This window comes from Acomys minous (genome assembly GCF_964271855.1).
Source record: "Acomys minous genome assembly, chromosome: 19".
NCBI lineage: Eukaryota > Metazoa > Chordata > Mammalia > Rodentia > Muridae > Acomys > Acomys minous.
Window position 1 is genome coordinate 47495354 of NC_140499.1, and position 18083 is coordinate 47513436.

An 18083-nucleotide genomic window follows, 5' to 3' on the forward strand; every position below is an offset into this window, starting at 1 on the left:
CCAATTCAGAGCTTTTTCATATGCAAAATACACTGAGCACTTTCATAGGGAATAATGAATAAATGACCTTTCTGGAATAAGTCAGTCAGGCAGATTACCATTTTTCACAGCTCTGACAGTTTATATATGATTGATCCTCTGAGTTATAAAAAAAAAATATTAAAACATTATCAGAAAAAAATGCTAAGAGTGTGCCTGCACACAGCACACCATAAATGTGTTGCTATTTATTGTCATTGACTTGATGCTTCCGTCAGTTAAACTGTAGATGGATTTCTTGAAACTGGTTTCTTGGTAGGACTTTTATTTTCCTTGTCTACAACATTGTGTCATAGCAAGAGAAAGAAAAGCCAGAGACATGGGAGAGAAACTTTGTCTTTTGTTGTTATTGGCAGTGTACCTTATTAGCTTCCTTGGTGTTCAAATGTGTGTTTCTTTCTTTTAACTAGAAGACAGTTGTTTTTAGAGTATATTCTGAATATGGTTTGCCCTCTCTTGTCTCCCTCCAGATTCTCTCCACTTCCAAACCCATCTGATTCCATGTTTTCTTTCTTTCCCTAAAAAACACAAAGCAATATACAAAGAATAAAACAAGGCAAACAAACAGAAGGCGGAAAAAAGGACAAGGAAAAAGCATAAGACACACACACACACACAAAACATAAGAACACAAAATCAAAATTACAGATGATCAAAATACAAGTAGAAAAAAAATCCCCAAATCACACAGTAGATGAAAATATCTCAAAAAATACTACCGACTTGGTTGTTTTCCTGATAACATTTTCAGTCCATTTGTTGTTTGTTAGTTTTGTAACTTGTTACTTTTATGGAGTTATTTATCGCCTGTAGAAGTTCATTTATGTGTAAAATTACACCAGTTGCAAATAAGGATGCTCTGAAGTCTTTCTTACCTCTTTATATCCCCTTGATTTCAGTCAGTTTTCTTGTTACTCCAGGTAACACTTCAAGTAATATACCAAATAGGTATAAAGATAGACATCTTTGTCTTATTTGTGATTTCAGAGAAGATGAGAGTTTTTGTGTAGTTTTTATTGCTGAAAAGGAAAATAAAGATTTTGTTCATTTAAATCTTTCTGTAACTAAACCTTCCTTCACAGGTAAAGGTAGCTTTTGTGTTTGGGTACTCTTGCCATTAGGCCTTTTTAAAGCATTCACTCCAAAAATAATATAACAATTATTTGCATTACTATAATTGCATTATTATAATTATAATTGCATTATTATAATGATTATTGAAATTGCATTCTCATCCAGGCTTGGAGCCACATGCCTATAATCCCAGCACCCAGAGAAGTAAAGGTGGGAGATGAAGGTGAGTTTGAGGTCAGCCTGGTCTACAAAGTGAAGCTAGGACAGCCAAGGCTACACAGAGAAACCCTGTCTCAAGAAACCAGAAATAGATATCATTAAATACTTTGCATTCTGTCTGTTTTCCACATCAAATTTTATTCTGATCATGATAAGCCATTGCTTGTTACCACTTGCCATCAAGTCTGAAGGCCAACCAGAAAGGTCTTTAATAAGATGTTAAATTGACCTGATTCATATTTGTCAAATTATAAATGAGGCATATTGTCATACACATTCAATTTCAACATTTGGAAGCCAGAAAGCACATGATTTCTTTGAGTTAGAGGCCACTTGCTCTACATAGCTCATTCTAGGCCACTCAGGGCTATATAGTTAGACTCTGTCTCAAACAATAGCAAAGTAAAAATAAAACCATATCAAAATCTACATAGAGTTTTCTAATGTAATCACAGAATTGCATTTATGTTTTTGTTCAGGATTAGGACAAGTATAACATAGTTTTAAGTAGTTAATATAATTGATTAAAAGTACTTGGTATTAAATATTTATACATTTCATTAAAAGAGAAGTAATAGTGAAAATTGAAAACAAGTGATGTTGCAGATATATTTGAAATTTTGAGTTAAGGTAATCAAAATTATTTTTACATATCCTCCCACATTTACAAAAAATAATTATCACTATGTAAGTCCAGTGTCAACAAACTAAACATAGCTTATCTAATCTTAGATTCAGACTGGAAATGTGTGGCTGCTATAACCTTGGAGATCTGTGCTTTCTGTGCAAATCTCTTAGTTATAGACAGATAGCATGTCTTCATCCAGTATTGTTCAAAATGTCAGAACACAGATTCAGATTATTTTTCAAAAAAGAAACTGATGTCAGACCAACTGCCTTTATTTAACAGTCAAAACATGTTGGTATGTTACAGATATAGTGATAATGTATACTGCTTTGTATGTATAATTAGTTTCTTAATGACTCTAAATATTTATGGTCTCTGTTACTAATGGCACAATCTTCATTATTCTCAAGAGCTGTTATGATTTAGACAGATGATTAACTAGAATCAGCTCATTATACATGCTTTTCTAGTTGCCCTGGGAACAACACGACTAAGGTATTTTTCTTCTAAGAATGAAAAACAAAATATTTTTCAATAATGTCACATTTGGAAGACACTATAAATTGCTGATTGATAAGACATGGGTATGCTAGGTCAGAGAGAGATGATTGATATTTCTCTAAAAATGCATTTCATTATTGGAAATAACCTAGGTTTGTATTCAGTTGTTTTTACTACTAGTGGAGAATTTTTTTACACTGGGGATTTATAAAATGTCACATGCACTGCAGTGTTACTTGAAAGTTTGAAGAAATATCTGAATTCTACCTGTCCATTCACTGTCTGTTGTAATAGTGTTCATACTGCTAGATTTCTCTTGGAACATAGTCTAGAGACCTGTAGAGTCCTTTCTCTAGGTTTGTATGAATAGTGCCTCAGTATTTCTCGAGACAACAATAAAATTATACCTTCATATATTGGACAGTAAATAAGAACTCCATAGGGTAGGTTATCAGGGATAGAACATCTTACCAGTTTCTGTTTCTGAATAATACAGTTCCAAATCTTTTACTTCCACAGTTAACTCTTTTGGTTGAAAAGATGGTTTAAAACCTCATTTGCATCTGACCTGTGAGCTTTGTTCTTTAGTTCCTTCTGAAGTGTGACCTGTATATTTTAAAGGATAGTGAAAGCCCGTGAATATTCTCACTGCTCATGACACTGAGTAATTTAACAGCTTGTAGTTTAGTCACATACCGCTCAAACTAAGGCACCAGCCAAGGACAATACAGGCAGTAAACCTTAAACCCCTACCCAGATCTAGCCAATGGACAGAACACTCTCCACAGTAGAGTGGAGAGTGGGATATGACTTTCTCACATACTCTGGTGCCTCACCTTTCACCATGTCCCCTGGAGGGGGAGACCTGGTGGCACTCAGAGGAAGGACAGCAGGTTACCAAGAAGAGACTTGATACCCTATGAGCATATACAGGGGGAGGTAATCCCCCTCAGGAACAGTCATAGGGGAGGTGAATAAAGGGAAAACGGGAGGGAGGGAAGAATGGGAGGACATTCAGATATAACAAGAATAAATTAATAAAGGAAAAAAAAAGAAAAAAAAAAAAGAAAATCTCAACATACCTGTTTCCGAAGACTTTGTCTTAGGTCATTCTTTCCTTCCTGTCAGAATTATACTCCTAGTCAATTTACCTATGCTATTAATTCTAGGAGCATCTACAGTAAACTCTTCAATCTTCCTTTCTGTATACACACACACACACAAACACACACACACATACATACACATGCACGCGCGTGTGCGCACACACACACACACACACACACTATGTCTGTGTGGTATTTTTCACTTAGGTCTCAAAACACAATTAAACTCTCATCTTCCTGGCATCCTTGCATCCTTCTTTCCAGATCTGATCATATTAAAAAATTGGCTCCTCTTGTTTAGTCGAGTCTAGAAATTATTACTTCTCTTTCTGCAGCTCCCACAGATTGTCTTTTATTTTCTCTAAAGTACACGTCATTTGCATTTTCACTATTGCCTGCCTAGAAATCTCTACTTTTTCAGAGTAACTCAACAGTCTATTTAATGGCTTGTCTATTTCTACTTTTGCTCTCTAATTAGCAATTCTTCATATAGCTGCCAGTCTGATCTTTTAAAATCCATGACATCTTTCTGATCAAAACCCTCAAGTGACTCTTCCACGCACTTAAAACACAGCTCAAGCTCCATATAATGGTGTGGTCACTCCCTCACTTCTAGACTTCTTGCTTAAATTAGCTTTTCTCTCCCCATGGAGTTTGTTCAAATAACACTAAGATGTCCTAAGTTCTTTCAAAGCCATACATAGCCTTATTCAAAGCTGAGCATCATTGCATCTAACTTTCATTTTATGTATAACTCTCTCTTACCTCTGACTGTTTCACAAATAGCTTGTTTCTTTTCATTTGAGTTTTGGTTCTAATGCTTTCTCAAAAAGAACTATCCTTACCCTATCCAGATAAAGAATACGGTGGGTTTTCTTCATCCTACCTGCCTATTCTATGCTGCCTTATGCAAACTTTTCATCAATACTTGAATTTATGTTGTTCATATATATTTTTTATCTTCTATAATGTAAATTGTATCTTAACAGTTAATTTTTCAGTCTTCTCATTCAGTCTGTCCATATTCCCTGGGAGAATAACTGCAATTGGAATGCAATAGCTGTGGGGGAAAGAGAGCTAGAAAGCTGGGAGGTGAAAGGCAAGAGAGAGAAAACCGAAGCCATTGACCTTGACCACATCTTCATAAAATGGGTTGGGATACGTGCTTGGTACATGTTGCTCTATAGAATTATTAGATACCCAAAGATCAATAAGTTCTTGTGCAAAAGTTTATAGAATTCTTATAGAAATTTGTAATGCTCATTCTTCAGTTAGTGTTTCATAAAATGTTGCTGCTTACAACAAATTTTATGTTTGCTTTTAATGTTATTTTAAATTTTTTCCAAGTTAACATTTGAGAACGATTTTCCCCCTTTAACATACATTTAAATCTTTGAGGAATTGAACCACAGTATATCATTTAAGAAAATATTACAGAATCCATGGATGAGATGTCCAATTCCTGAGGGTGAGAACCATCAGTTTCACCTGCCAGCGCCCTGTCCCTGATCAATACCCACTTATCAGAGCTTTACGGTGAAAGCGCACAGCAACCAGCCGAGGTGTCCTCCCCAAGGTTGCACCTGTTGCAGCAGACCTCCCCAAGGTTCCAGATAAGCACGGGGAAATGCCATGGTCCTGTCTTTGGGCCAGCTAAGGTTCAATTGGAATGACCTCTGGACCACAGAGAGAATAATCCATGTGGATTTGTTGACTAGAATCCCGGGGTCTTTGTGTAGACTCAGGAGGATGGAAGATGGGCACAAAGGTCCAGACTCTACTATATCCACACCCCCAGGAAGAAGAGGAGGGAGGGAGCTGCAATCAAGGTATAAATTGAATAAGGAAGTTAATTCATTAAAAAGAGGTAGAGAGAGAGATGTGTTCCACTGACAACCTATAATCAAAATTAGCCAGAAAAATAAACAGCATATATTGGATTTTAGTCTCCTTTTTAAAATTCTATCTCACTCTGAAACTATGAAGAAACTGTTACTTAAATTGAAAACACTGACTTGTTCATGTTTAAACTCTTTTACAAAATGAGAGATTCTCAAACTTTCCCTGGCTTTGGTTTTTTGTTTGTTTGTTTGTTTTGGTTTTTTTGTTTTTGTTTTTGTTTTGTTTTGTTTTGTTTTTTTGGTTTTTTGAGACAAGGTTTCTCTGTGTTGCCTTGGCTGTCCTGAACTCGCTTTGTAGACCAGGCTGGCCTCGAATTCACAGCGATCTCCCTGCCTCTGCCTCCCGAGTGCTGGGATTAAAGGCGTGCGCCACCATGCCCAGTTTTTAACATTTACCTAAATAGTGAGACTGGTCTTTTTTGGCAATTACTTCAATAAAATAAAATTTACTTTTTGTTTGATTCTTATACAAGTCCTTAGTAATTTGTAGACTATATTGGAAAACAGAAAAATTATATGTTTGTATCTTAGATTTCTTGGAAATAACACTACAAACATAAAGACCAGTATGAAGTGGAACAACAGCAACAACAAAAAAATATTAAGGTAAAAGGAAAAATTAAATAGGTTAAAACCTTCTTTGTAATCACTTAAAACAAAGCCTCAATTAAATGTCTATATGCATTACCTTTTGAGAACTAGGCAAAAACTTAGAAATTGTTGCATAAAACAAATAAAAAATATCAAAGAGAAATTTGGTGCATAATAGACTAATGACTAAAAGAGAAAATGGATTTTTTTACACTAGGTTTAGTTGTAGAAGTGAAAATTGGAAAAATATGAGAAGAGAATAATCCATTACATATGCCAAGATAACAAAAATGTAGCTTTTTGTGAGAATACTGGTGAAGGTTATGAAAGTCTATGATATGTCAATGATATACATAGATACAAAGTGATGCCAACAGAGACATTCTATATTAAGTCAAATGCATATTAGGATGTACAAATTAAAATTAAATCCATAAAATTTGTATTTACCTTTTGTGGAATAGTCTTAAAGGCTACATTTTCAAAGCCTATTTTTCAGAAATATTAGAATTTTCCAATATGACTGCAGTATTCTTTTGTCCTCTAGGTATAATTGAATTTCACCTAAAATGAAAAGCAAACATAAATTTTAATAGTTTGCTATAGGTAGTTGATGGCCAACCATAAATGAAAAGGAAAGTTAATCTCTGTTCTAGCCTACTTTTGTGTAGGATTACTATTATATTTTTAAATCCCATTTATGAACTTCAAATGTCAGTTCAAGTTAGAAAGCCAAAGGATTCTCTTGGGAATGACATTGCAGTGGTAGATATAATGCCCAGCCAAATTGTCAATACATGCCAAGTATATGAGGAATGGCATATGGATTGCAATTACTTAACTGCATGATCATTACTGGTTTCTTGCTAGGAAAGCATGTTGACTGTTACATAGGAAAATGCAGCCTATGATTGAAGCAGAATATTCCCTAGGCTGATTTCAGTAGAAGCTCATTAACTGTTGTAATAATTACAAAACAAGTTTTCTCAATAAAATACACTGATGGAAAAGGGACTTTTAATAAGTTATATATTAAGTCTGTTGTTTATAACTGCCTGCCTAGCCATGCAAAAAGTAAGGCAGGAGACACATGAGACTAGTGCTTACCAATTCCAAATCTCAAAAACAAAAACTCAACCAAATACACTTGCAGGAAACATATAGCAGTGTGTGTGTGTGTGTGTGTGTGTGTGTGTGTGTGTGTGTGTGTGCTATATAAAACACATAAATCCATCAAGAAACAGGTATATTACAGATCACTTAGATATAGAAATATAAACGTTGAGGTCAAGATGCTAAATCTATTGTGTATGCATTAGTGATAATCAACTGTTATTTCAGTGATACTGATTCAAATGTGAAAAGAACAGTAAATTAGTTGTGTTTTCTGTTTCATTAGGTAAACAATGTCTGGCAAAGTCATTTATCTTCAGTTTAATTATTTGATTACTTATATAAGTCTAATAACATCTGTCTAAAGATTTTTAATGTTCGTTGTCACTATTCTCATTATTTCTGGTGCTCTACCTGATGATGATCATCAGCTTCATACAGAGATGATTCCACAGTTTATGACCTGGTAAACACAGATAAAATTTGAACTTACTATTCATGAGGTCAGAAGACAAAAATAGAATTAAATATCACTACTTAGTACTAATACTTTTATTTATTGATTGATTGTTTTATTATATTTATGTACAAAATATCCACTTCAATGTACATTTATGATTGTGTTTAATGTTACTCTGTGCATATATACAGAGAGGTAGACAATGAAGATAAATAAAATAGATAAGTATATAGATAGATTGCAGATTGGTGGAAAAATACATGGGAAGCTTATGACAAGTTTTGGTTTTGACATGTAGTCTCTGTATGTAGCTCAGATCAGCTGTATCCTATGATACAATGGCCTCTCCCTCCCTGCCTCTTGGATTATGCATGTGTAAATCCATGACAGCTCAAACCAGTTTTCATTAAGGGCATGTAGTTTGTCTGAAGTACCTTTAAACAGAATTAGAAATAATGAGAATTAATTACTCTATTGTTTGAGATTTTCCATGCTGTTTTATTATTAGATTAACATTTTTAGTTTAGTGTATAACTAGCAGTGCCTTTATGCTTATGCCATAGATATCTTTTTCAGCAAGTATTTTTATACAACATTAACTAAAAACTATTTTCTGTAGTTCATTTACAAAAAACAAAAGTCACATACACACGTTATTTTATATAAAATATGAATTCATTCAATTTAAAAAGAAGACTCTAAAAAGTGCTCCTTAGGGAAAAGTTATTCTCAACTCTGTTGTGGGTTCAGATTGTTTTCCTCAAACACAGACTGCATTCCTCATCAAATATTCTAAAGTTTCTTCATTCTTTCAGCCCTGGTGATGGTGGAGGTTACTAACAAACATTGCTTTACTCATCTTCTGCCACCAAGTGGCATCTTTTGTGTTCCGCTCTAAGATAGCCCTTTATTTCCCTTTTAAAAAGTGGTTGGTAGCCGGGCGTGGTGGCGCATGCCTTTAATCCCAGCACTCGGGAGGCAGAGGTAGGTGGATCACTGTGAGTTTGAGGCCAGCCTGGTCTACAAAGCGAGTCCAGGACAGCCATGGCTAACACAGAGAGACCCTGTCTCGAAACCGCTCCCCCCCAAAAAAAAGTGGTTGGTAGTGAGGTCATACAATCTCAGAAAGGAAAAAAAAACCTGAATATTCTTCATCATATATAAAACCTAGACAACAATATGTGTGTATATATAAACAAAGGTACATGTGGTTATAGTATACCATGTAGAAAAAAAAAACAAGTGTCAATATGAGAAGATGAGGAAACAGTGAATGGATATAAGTTATGAAAGAGGCTATAAAGCTAATTGTCCAGTTCTAACTCTGTCATTGGTTTTTGTTTTTGTAGTAGTAGCTACATGAATAAAAATAAATTAAATAGTGAACATTTAGATTTCAGTGTGATGTTCTGCAGATTTGAAATAGCTATTCTAACTGTATAGATTTTCACTGAAGTATAGATTTTAGGTCTGGTTAATTTTGGTGTATGATTTTTGTTTTATTTGCAAAGTTTTTTAATAAAATAAAGTTTATTTTTTAAGAGGGATGTGAGTCTACTTAGAGTTCACCCTGATAATCTAGCATGCTATTTTCACCCAATGCAGTAATCACCTGGGAATGTTCATTGTTATGTAAACTATCATTGAAGTTTCTAGGGATTAGATTGTGAATGTCTTTAGGGGTTTATCATTAATCTAGCATGAATGGTATGATTCTTATTAAGATATATAGATTTTTATCTCATTTATTGAATCAGAATGAATTTAGATAGCTAAGGCAGCACACGTTCTCACACACACACACACACACACACAGAGAGAGAGAGAGAGAGAGAGAGAGAGAGAGAGAGAGAGAGAGAGAGAGAGAGAGAGAAGAGAGGGAGAATATCAGGGGCACTGTATGCAGTGGAGTACTAACTAGACAAAATAGTCAATTGAACAATTGAAATATGGCTAGTCAGAATTATAAGGTATTATAAATATAAAGTGAATCATCATTGGAACTCTAGGTAGAAGAAAAATAGTACAAAATGTGTTTGATTGATTATAGATGTAAATTCTATTTTGACTATATTTTATTAAACAAGAATTCTTGAGTTTCCCCATTTCAGCGTTGCTCCTACAAAATTTAGAGTTCCATCATGTTCACAATTTATTTCAATGAGGTCATACTCCTGTAGAATATGTATAAGTTTAAATCTCTTCATCTAAGAGAGGACTGTTTCCTTACAAATAAATAATTTAGATTCCTGAAAGTCATACAGCAAGCTAATTAAATCCTCTATTTTATTATTCTATGGCAGTACCCTGAACCATTATAATTCATATTCATTCTAATTACTCACTGCTGCTTTTCTATGTTTCACAGCAACAACACAGGAGCTCCACCTGTGCAATAATTAACCACCTCATGATGATGCTTCAGCCTCCATAAACTCCTAATCCTAGGCGCCTACAGGCACCACAGGCTCTTACTCTCCTAGCTCTGATCAAGATTCTCACAAAGATAGTTTGTAGAGGGTGGAGCATTCTTCCAGAATAGACAAAATAAAGCTATTTTTGAGGTGTCTGGCATTGTCTTCTAAATGTGCTGACGGTGGTGAGTAAATGAGGGAGAAAGATTATAATGGAGAGGGATAAAGGGGGAATTTGTGCGGAAGGAGGAGACTTTCAGTAAAGGGCATTTGAGGTTTCAGACTCCTGCTTCGTTCTGAGAGAATAATTAGTCAGTGTAATTAGGGATACAAAATGTGGGAGGTTTTTGAATGGTGAGGGTCTATTCATGGGGGAAAAAAAGCTACCGATGTTTCTGAAGTGCATAGGTGTGTCAATACAACATATGATATTCAGATGTATGCTGTGTGTTGTACTGTATATGTATATCCTCCCTTTAATATTTACATGTACATAAACAAGAATTTGTGAGAGTGGGCATAGATGACGAGATTAGGTAGAAGATCCCTAGAATGGAACAAGAGGTATTGAGAAGTTCAGGAGCGGAAAGGAGGTTATATGGGTGGGGAGGGCACAAGAAAGGGAGGAGGGGTGAGAAATGAGGTAGGACGAGGAGCAACAGCAACATCAAAAAATATGTTTGAAAAATGCCACAGCGAAACCCAGTTTGCTGGACGCTAATGAAAAAAAAAAAAGAAGTTTACAAGTGCAGTATGTAGTATAATATTCATTCGAATATTCAACAGTTTGAATGTCAGAAAATGAAATGATTTGTTTAAGGTCACACAACTAGTAAGTTTCACATTGAGCAGGGCACATTACGTAATGCGAGGATATACTTGCTGAGTGCTAAAACTAGGAAAAAAGATATATCTGTAGGGGTGGGAATTTGACACATGATTTGTGATAATATTAGAAAACGCTGACAATTAAACCATGGGTTGATGTGTGGTCTGTTTGGTGAAGGAAGGAAGCAAGGTCAGGCTATGGTTTTACTTGGAAACAAGCAAGCTTGGCCTCTGTGGAAGCAATACCACACTGAAAGCCTCATAAGAGATGGCGCATTCCTTAGCCTCACAGTTGTCAAAGTTATAGAAAACTACGTGGGAGGAAAAATATTTGTGTTTAGTCAGAAGGAAGTTATATTTGTATAGCCATGTCCCATTCCTCACTAAAATTCCCATTTATTAAAAATAATCACCAGTCTGTACTAAGTACTCTGTATCTCAGAGACTCTGCTATGTTCCTCAGCTGGGCTAAGTTTCACTATCCTAAATACTTTATGAGATACCCCAAATGTAATACACATTGCATAGATGAGAAGAATTAAGTTCTAGGATGTCATGTAACTACTGAGACTCACCTAGACATTTGGCAGAGCTGGGAATTTACCCATAGCAATGTTACTACAGAAGAGCAAAATTATGCTTTCACACAGAATCTACCTTGAGAGTAAAAATGGAAATTTGCAACTGTCTTAAGAATAATTGCGAGGCATGGTGGCATGTTGTAGCAAGATGAACTCTTCCTTCTATATTAATCAGTGCAGTAAATTAGTAAGGCAGTAGTTTTCTTTAACCAGGTTGTTCCCCAGGGGCTGACACAGAGAGACTATGATATATTTTTAAGCTGTAAGCACAATGCTGGGTAGATTCTGAGCTACTCCCTTTGAAAACCCACATTAAAACCTATCACTTGCCTTTCTGATGACTCCCAAAGCAGCTTCTGCTCCATCAGTCTGTTCTTTTTTTTTTTTTTTTTTTTTTTTTTTTTTTTTTTTAATACATTTTTATTAATTTATACATATTACATCTCAGTTGTTAGCCCATCCCATGTATCCTCCCATCCCTCCCTTCCTCCCACTTCCCCCCCCCTACTCCCCTCCCCTATGTCTGTGTCTGAGGGGGATCTCCTCCCCCTGAATATGCTCATACGGTATCAAGTCTCTCCTTGGTGACCTATTATCTTTCCTCTGAGTGCCACCAGGCATCTCCATCCAAGGGATATGATCAAATATGGGGCACCAGAGTTTGTGTGAGAGTTAGATCTTCTTCTCCACTCAACAGTGGAGAATGTCCATCGGCTAGTCCGGGTAGGGGTTCAAGGTTTTTACTGCCTATTTTTTCCTTGGCTGTTGCCACAGTTTGCGGAGGACCCCAGGGCCCAGACTCGCCTGTAGTTTTCCAGGACCCACTGGATCCTTCCATTTCCTCTTTCTCCCAGGCTTCTCACACCTAAAGATTCAATAGGATGTCCTCCCCTCTTACCCATTATTCTGGTAGGTACAGAACTTAAGAAATTAAACACCACCAAACCAAATAACCCAATAGAGAAATGGGGCGCAGAGCTAAACAGAGAATTCTCAACAGAGGAATATCAAATGGCTGAGAAACACTTAAAGAAATGCTCGACCTCCTTAGTCATCAGAGAAATGCAAATCAAAACGACACTGAGATTCCATCTTACACCCATCAGAATGGCTAAGATCAATAACTCAACTGACACCTCATGCTGGCGAGGGTGTGGAGAAAGAGGAACACTCCTGCATTGCTGGTGGGAATGCAAACTAGTACAACCACTTTGGAAAGCTATCTGGTGCTTTCTCAGAAAAATGGGAATAGGGCTTCCTCAAGACCCAGCTATTCCACTCCTTGGAATATACCCAGAGGATGTACTACCACACAACAGGGACATATGCTCAACCATGTTCATAGCTGCCTTATTCATAATAGCCAGAACTTGGAAACAACCTACGTGTCCCTCAACAGAAGAATGGATAAAGAAACTGTGGTACATTTACACTATGGAATACTACTCAGCTATTAAAAACAAGGAATTTCCAAAATTTGTGGACAAATGGATTGAACTAGAAATTGTCATAATGAGTGAGTTCACACAGAAGCAAAAAGAGCTAAATGGTATATACTCACTTATATCGAGACACTAGCCCAAGGTGTACGTCCCCATCAGTCTGTTCTTACCACTAGGCGCTCACCACCATCTAGCCTCATGGCTCCTCCTCCTCCCTTTCCCCTTCCTCCCCTCCTGCTGTGCTGCTGCTTTTCCCCCAGGCACTTAAAACTCTGCCTTCCTCTCTTCTAACCTGTCATAGGTTTCAAGATCTTTATTTTGCCAATCAGGGATAATTGGGGGCATTCCCTATCATCAAAATGGTTACAGGAGATCGCTCAATATTCATAACAATGCCCATGACAAGGTGGTAACTAGGTCTCAAGGCACTGACATCAGTGCTAGAGAACACAGTTGGACCTTACCTTTAGAATCCCAGCACACTGGAGGCAGAGGCAGATGGATCTCTGTGAGTGAGCAGACAGCCTCCTCTAAAAAGCAATTCCAGGACAGGCAGTGTTCTGGTACACAGAGAAACACTGTCTAGAAAAACAAACAAACAAAAGAGTAATTGTTTATATGTATTTCACCACTAAGGAATTAATCTTTCTTCTGTAAATATATAACATATTTGTGACATAGTAAAGACAATTAGTTATTGCTGATGGTAGTCACTGAAAAAAGAGGAAAACACTGTGTCTCAGAGGAATAAATCTAGATGATATGTAACTGGCCCTCTAACAGAATTTTATGAGTAACTTCTTAAACAAATGGCTTCCCACTAGCATTCATTATTGTGAATAAATGAATTAATCAGCAATGTAAAATGTCTCATTGGGAGCAGCATTGAATTAAGATTAAGACATCTGCCTCCTCAAGTTTGTCTAGGTGAAAATGTCTAATTACAAAATATAGAGTAGTACATTGTTGAAATATAATCCTCAAATTCTTTGGTTATTTGGAGATTATTAAATTAAAATCAGCTTTGGAGAATTAAGCATCATTAAAGGTCAGGTAGTTTTAAGGTGATAGTAAGGCTTTTACAGAAAGAAAGGAATAGAAGACCACCACAAAAGAAAGTAATTTTATTTATTTCTAGGGATGAATGATAATTAACAACAAAAAAACATTAATTTAATTTTGTACTACTAGTTTAAGTTGCCAGTTAGATGTATCCTGTGGTCCCATTGATCTCAGCTTTCCTGTTGCTGATTTCAAACTTCCCAGGTAGTCTATGGCAATATATAACTTCTGATCCTTTCAAGTTAGAGAAAAATTCTTATATTAGTCTCTTTGGCACTGTTTTTCAATTTCAAGTAAAAATAAGAGGGTCTTTTGTTTGCTATTTTGAAGCTAGAGACTGACCATCTGCCATGAGAAAGCAAAGAGAATAATATAATAAAAAATCACTATATTTATATACTTCACATGGTTAAGAATAAAACAAATGTTCATATTGTGTTTGAAAGCAATATTTTTTACATAAGTGTTATAGGGAATTGTATGTTTTCTAATAAATAAAAGTTAAAGTTTTATAATAGAGAAATTATTGATTGTAAATATATTATCTGTAGAAAAATCTTACATTTTTTTTCCCACTAGACTTTGTCAACTTATTGCAGAAGCTGAGTAAATGTAGAAAAAGACATGAGGCATTTACACATTCCCCATCTTGATTAGTCAATTAGTAACATTAAGCATAAAGTTTTATTGAATATTTTGGTATGTTTATAGAAAGCACATACATTTTCATTTTAATTTATAAATTGATAAATTTATAATTTATAATCTGAAACAAACAGTACTAAAAAATCAAACATGATGTTTTAAAGACAATAGAACATTAACTCACACACTCAGGAATCCTATAAAAACATTAAACTGGAAGCCATAATAAAAGGCAGAGAATTGGTACAGATCTGTACAGACTCTGTGCTTGCTGCTTCAGTCTCTGTGAGCTCATATGAGTCTTGTTTAGTTGATTCAGAGGGCCATTTTCTCTTGCTATCCTCTAAACACTCTGGCTGCTACATATTTTCTGCCTCCCTTTCACCAGGGTTCCTTGAGCCCCGAAGGGAGGGATTTTATGACTTACCCTTTACAGCTGTGTGTTCCAATCTATCCCTGCCCCTGCCCCATCTCTCTCTCTCTCTCTCTCTCTCTCTCTCTCTCTCTCTCTCTCTTTCTCTCTCTCTCTCTCTCTCTCTCTGTATCATGTCTGGATTTGGGTCCCTGCATCTGTTCCCATCTGCTTCTCTGATGATGGCTGAATAAGGCACTGATCTGTGATTATAGCAGTCGTTTTATGGATAATTTTCCTCCTGGTAGTGTTTGGTTTTACCCTAGGTTTTTAGGCCATCTAGTCTCCGGGTCTTGATCCCCTAAGCAGTGTGAAGTATAGGTTCTATTTTGTAGAGTGGACGTTAAGTCAAAATAGATATTGGTTGACTACTCCCACAAGCTCTGTGCTGTTTTCCTAGCGCATCTTGCAGGCAGAAGAGACAGCAAAGGCAAAGATTTTTTGTGGCTAGGTTGATGTCACCTGTTAAAAACATGATATGAGATTTGCAGGCTATTGATAGAACTATTCATCCTGCACATTCATGCCGAAGGAGCTAACCCAGACTCCGAAGGATAAACATAGTATATATGCACTTATACATAGATAGTATCAATGACATAAATAAATAATAATCAACGTAGCATCTGTAGATCCAGAAAGGTGAGGTAAAGAAGAAGGAAGCAGTGAGGACACCTGGATGTTATGGGTCCACTGGAGCCAGGTGGAGATAAGAAGAGGAGGTTCTGGTGGAGAGGTGGAAGAGAGGTATAGAAAGGTAATGTGGGGAAAGAGTGTTGTAATGGAGTGCCATTTGAGGGATGATATGGAAACCTACTGTAGTAGAAATGTCCTAAAATATATGAAGGCGATCCTGATGAGATCTCCTAATAATGGAGGATGCAAAGTCCCAACTGGACTTCTCTTGTCACCAAAAAATAGCTTCCAGTACCAGAACTGGGTTGAATTCAATTGAGTTGTTGGCCAAAGGGGGTACCATGGAAATCCCCAAAAACACTTAGGCTGCTGCAAACTGACAGAGGTGCCTTGTTGCCAAGTATAACAGCCACACAATTCATTGATCATTTAGAAGTCACATGAACCCCCTACATTCTACTGGTTTTTATTGGCCTTTTTAACTAGGATTTTTTTTTCTGTTGATATATAAAGTATTTGCCACTTATGCTAATATATGTAATCCTACAATAGAAACAATGACAATGATGATATCTAGCTTTGCTGTCAGTGACAAGTTTTCAGTATCTCAAGCTGCTAAAAGACATCCTTAAAAAAACCTTACAGTTCATTAATTCATTAAACCTATATTAAAATATTAAATAACTTTTATTTGCCTATATGCCAGGCATTGTTTGAAATGCTAATTATGTCTAGTTATGTAGAAAAGAGGAAGATAAGATCCCTGCTCTAATGGTACTTCCAGACCAATAGACATTTGTAAATATTGCTACAAAAACAAACAAATGATTGAGTACATAAAATAAACAGGCAAGCAAGTAACTTTTATCAAATAATGACTTTATTTTAGGGTGGACAAGTATATAGAACATAATGATAGATGAAAAATAAAGAGTTATTGCTTTATCTCTTGAGGCAGGGATAATATCATGGAGGAAAGAGAATTTGTCATAATTTATGGGAGAACTTTCTAGAAATCCAGGTCAGTGGATTAAACAACACCCTCAGAAATCCACTCAGAATCCACTCATCAATCCACACAGAAAGATCAGAATCAAAAGAAGGGTAAAGAAACAAGACACTGGGGAGTGACAATGAATTGGAAGCAATTTGTCTGCCGAGCAAGTAAGGTTCGAGAGCGTTCGGAAGGATAGCTGACCAGAAAGGAATGGAAGCCAGGTCACAGTGAACTTTCTGCACCATGGAAGATATTTTGGATGAAAATAAGAGATAAAAGAGACATTTTTTTACGCACAGAAATTGAACTATGTAAGCAGTAGACAACAGAGTCTTTATAACTCCCTGGAGCCTGTGGAAAACATAGATGTGAGGACCGAGGTCTGAGTCATGTAGCAAAATCATTCAAATCCTATGAGATTAGGACATCCCATTTCTCTTTTTGTCTTGTTGCTATTTAGCACTTGACTTGTAGGAAAATGGTTTCTTTCTCTGAACTGATTTCTTCCTTCTTTGTACTTTTTGGCACTATAAATATCTATTCCCCATATAAGGAAATGTTTCTCTTTTTAATTTTGGATATATTAATATGTTTAGTAATTTTAAAGATTTAAAATGTAAAAATGTTCTAGATGTGATATAGGTAAGAATGAAAACTTCACTGTACTCAAGACAATTAAAATGTTCTTTAATAAAATATACCAATAGAAGCAATTTTAATAGGGAGCAGCTTTGCTTCAACTCATAACTTTGGGTAATAGTCCTTATTTCTGGGAAATAATAATACCAGTAGCAAGCTGTTTACATCATATCAGATAAATACATAGAAAGGTGAATGAATGAGTTGATACACAGATAATCTTCTTCTCTTTGTACACTCCAAGACTCAAACCCAGGAACAAGTGCCTCTCACTTCAGCTGCCCTGTCATAGTGGTATACTGTACTTCTTTTCCCCTGGTGGGTCCATTATTATCTTATATTTGATGACTTTATTTGTTTGATTAATTGAGGCTCTTATTCTCTTGAAGCATATATCTAAAAATTATCTACCTAAATAAATGCTTCGCGTTTTCTTGGTTCAAACATTCCTGAGTTGTTTAACATAACTTATGTTTTCATACATATTTATTTCACCTAATTTTTCTCATCTGAGTACTTATAACTTTTCCTTCTCAAGGTTTCAGTAGACTTTGAATCATGAGGCTGGAGACAACCATGAAAGTCTACTCTTTGTGGCCTACATTTTTTTCATTATTGACAGTGTTCTACATAGTAATGACATGCTGTGATATGCTAAGTGAAATTTCATGTTTCATATATATGAAGGTCTTAGATAGCTTATTTCCTTTCAATAATGTCCTTTACTTTCCATTTTAGTTTCTTTCCAGAATGTCATTTAAATTGATGGTAGTCATCCTAATCAGTCATTTAAAT

The 18083-nt window shown here is 35.8% G+C and overlaps 1 long non-coding RNA gene across 1 annotated transcript; it reads right to left on the bottom strand.

The window, feature by feature from the left end:
- Positions 1–766: 766 nt before the first annotated feature.
- LOC311590080 lies at positions 767–13486 on the bottom strand. The gene is made up of 4 exons (XR_014776757.1): positions 13362–13486; positions 7587–7635; positions 6510–6623; positions 767–1058 (listed from the first exon to the last, which is right to left on the bottom strand). It is a non-coding gene; the product is annotated as an uncharacterized lncRNA (long non-coding RNA).
- Between the last annotated feature and the right edge of the window lie 4597 nt (positions 13487–18083).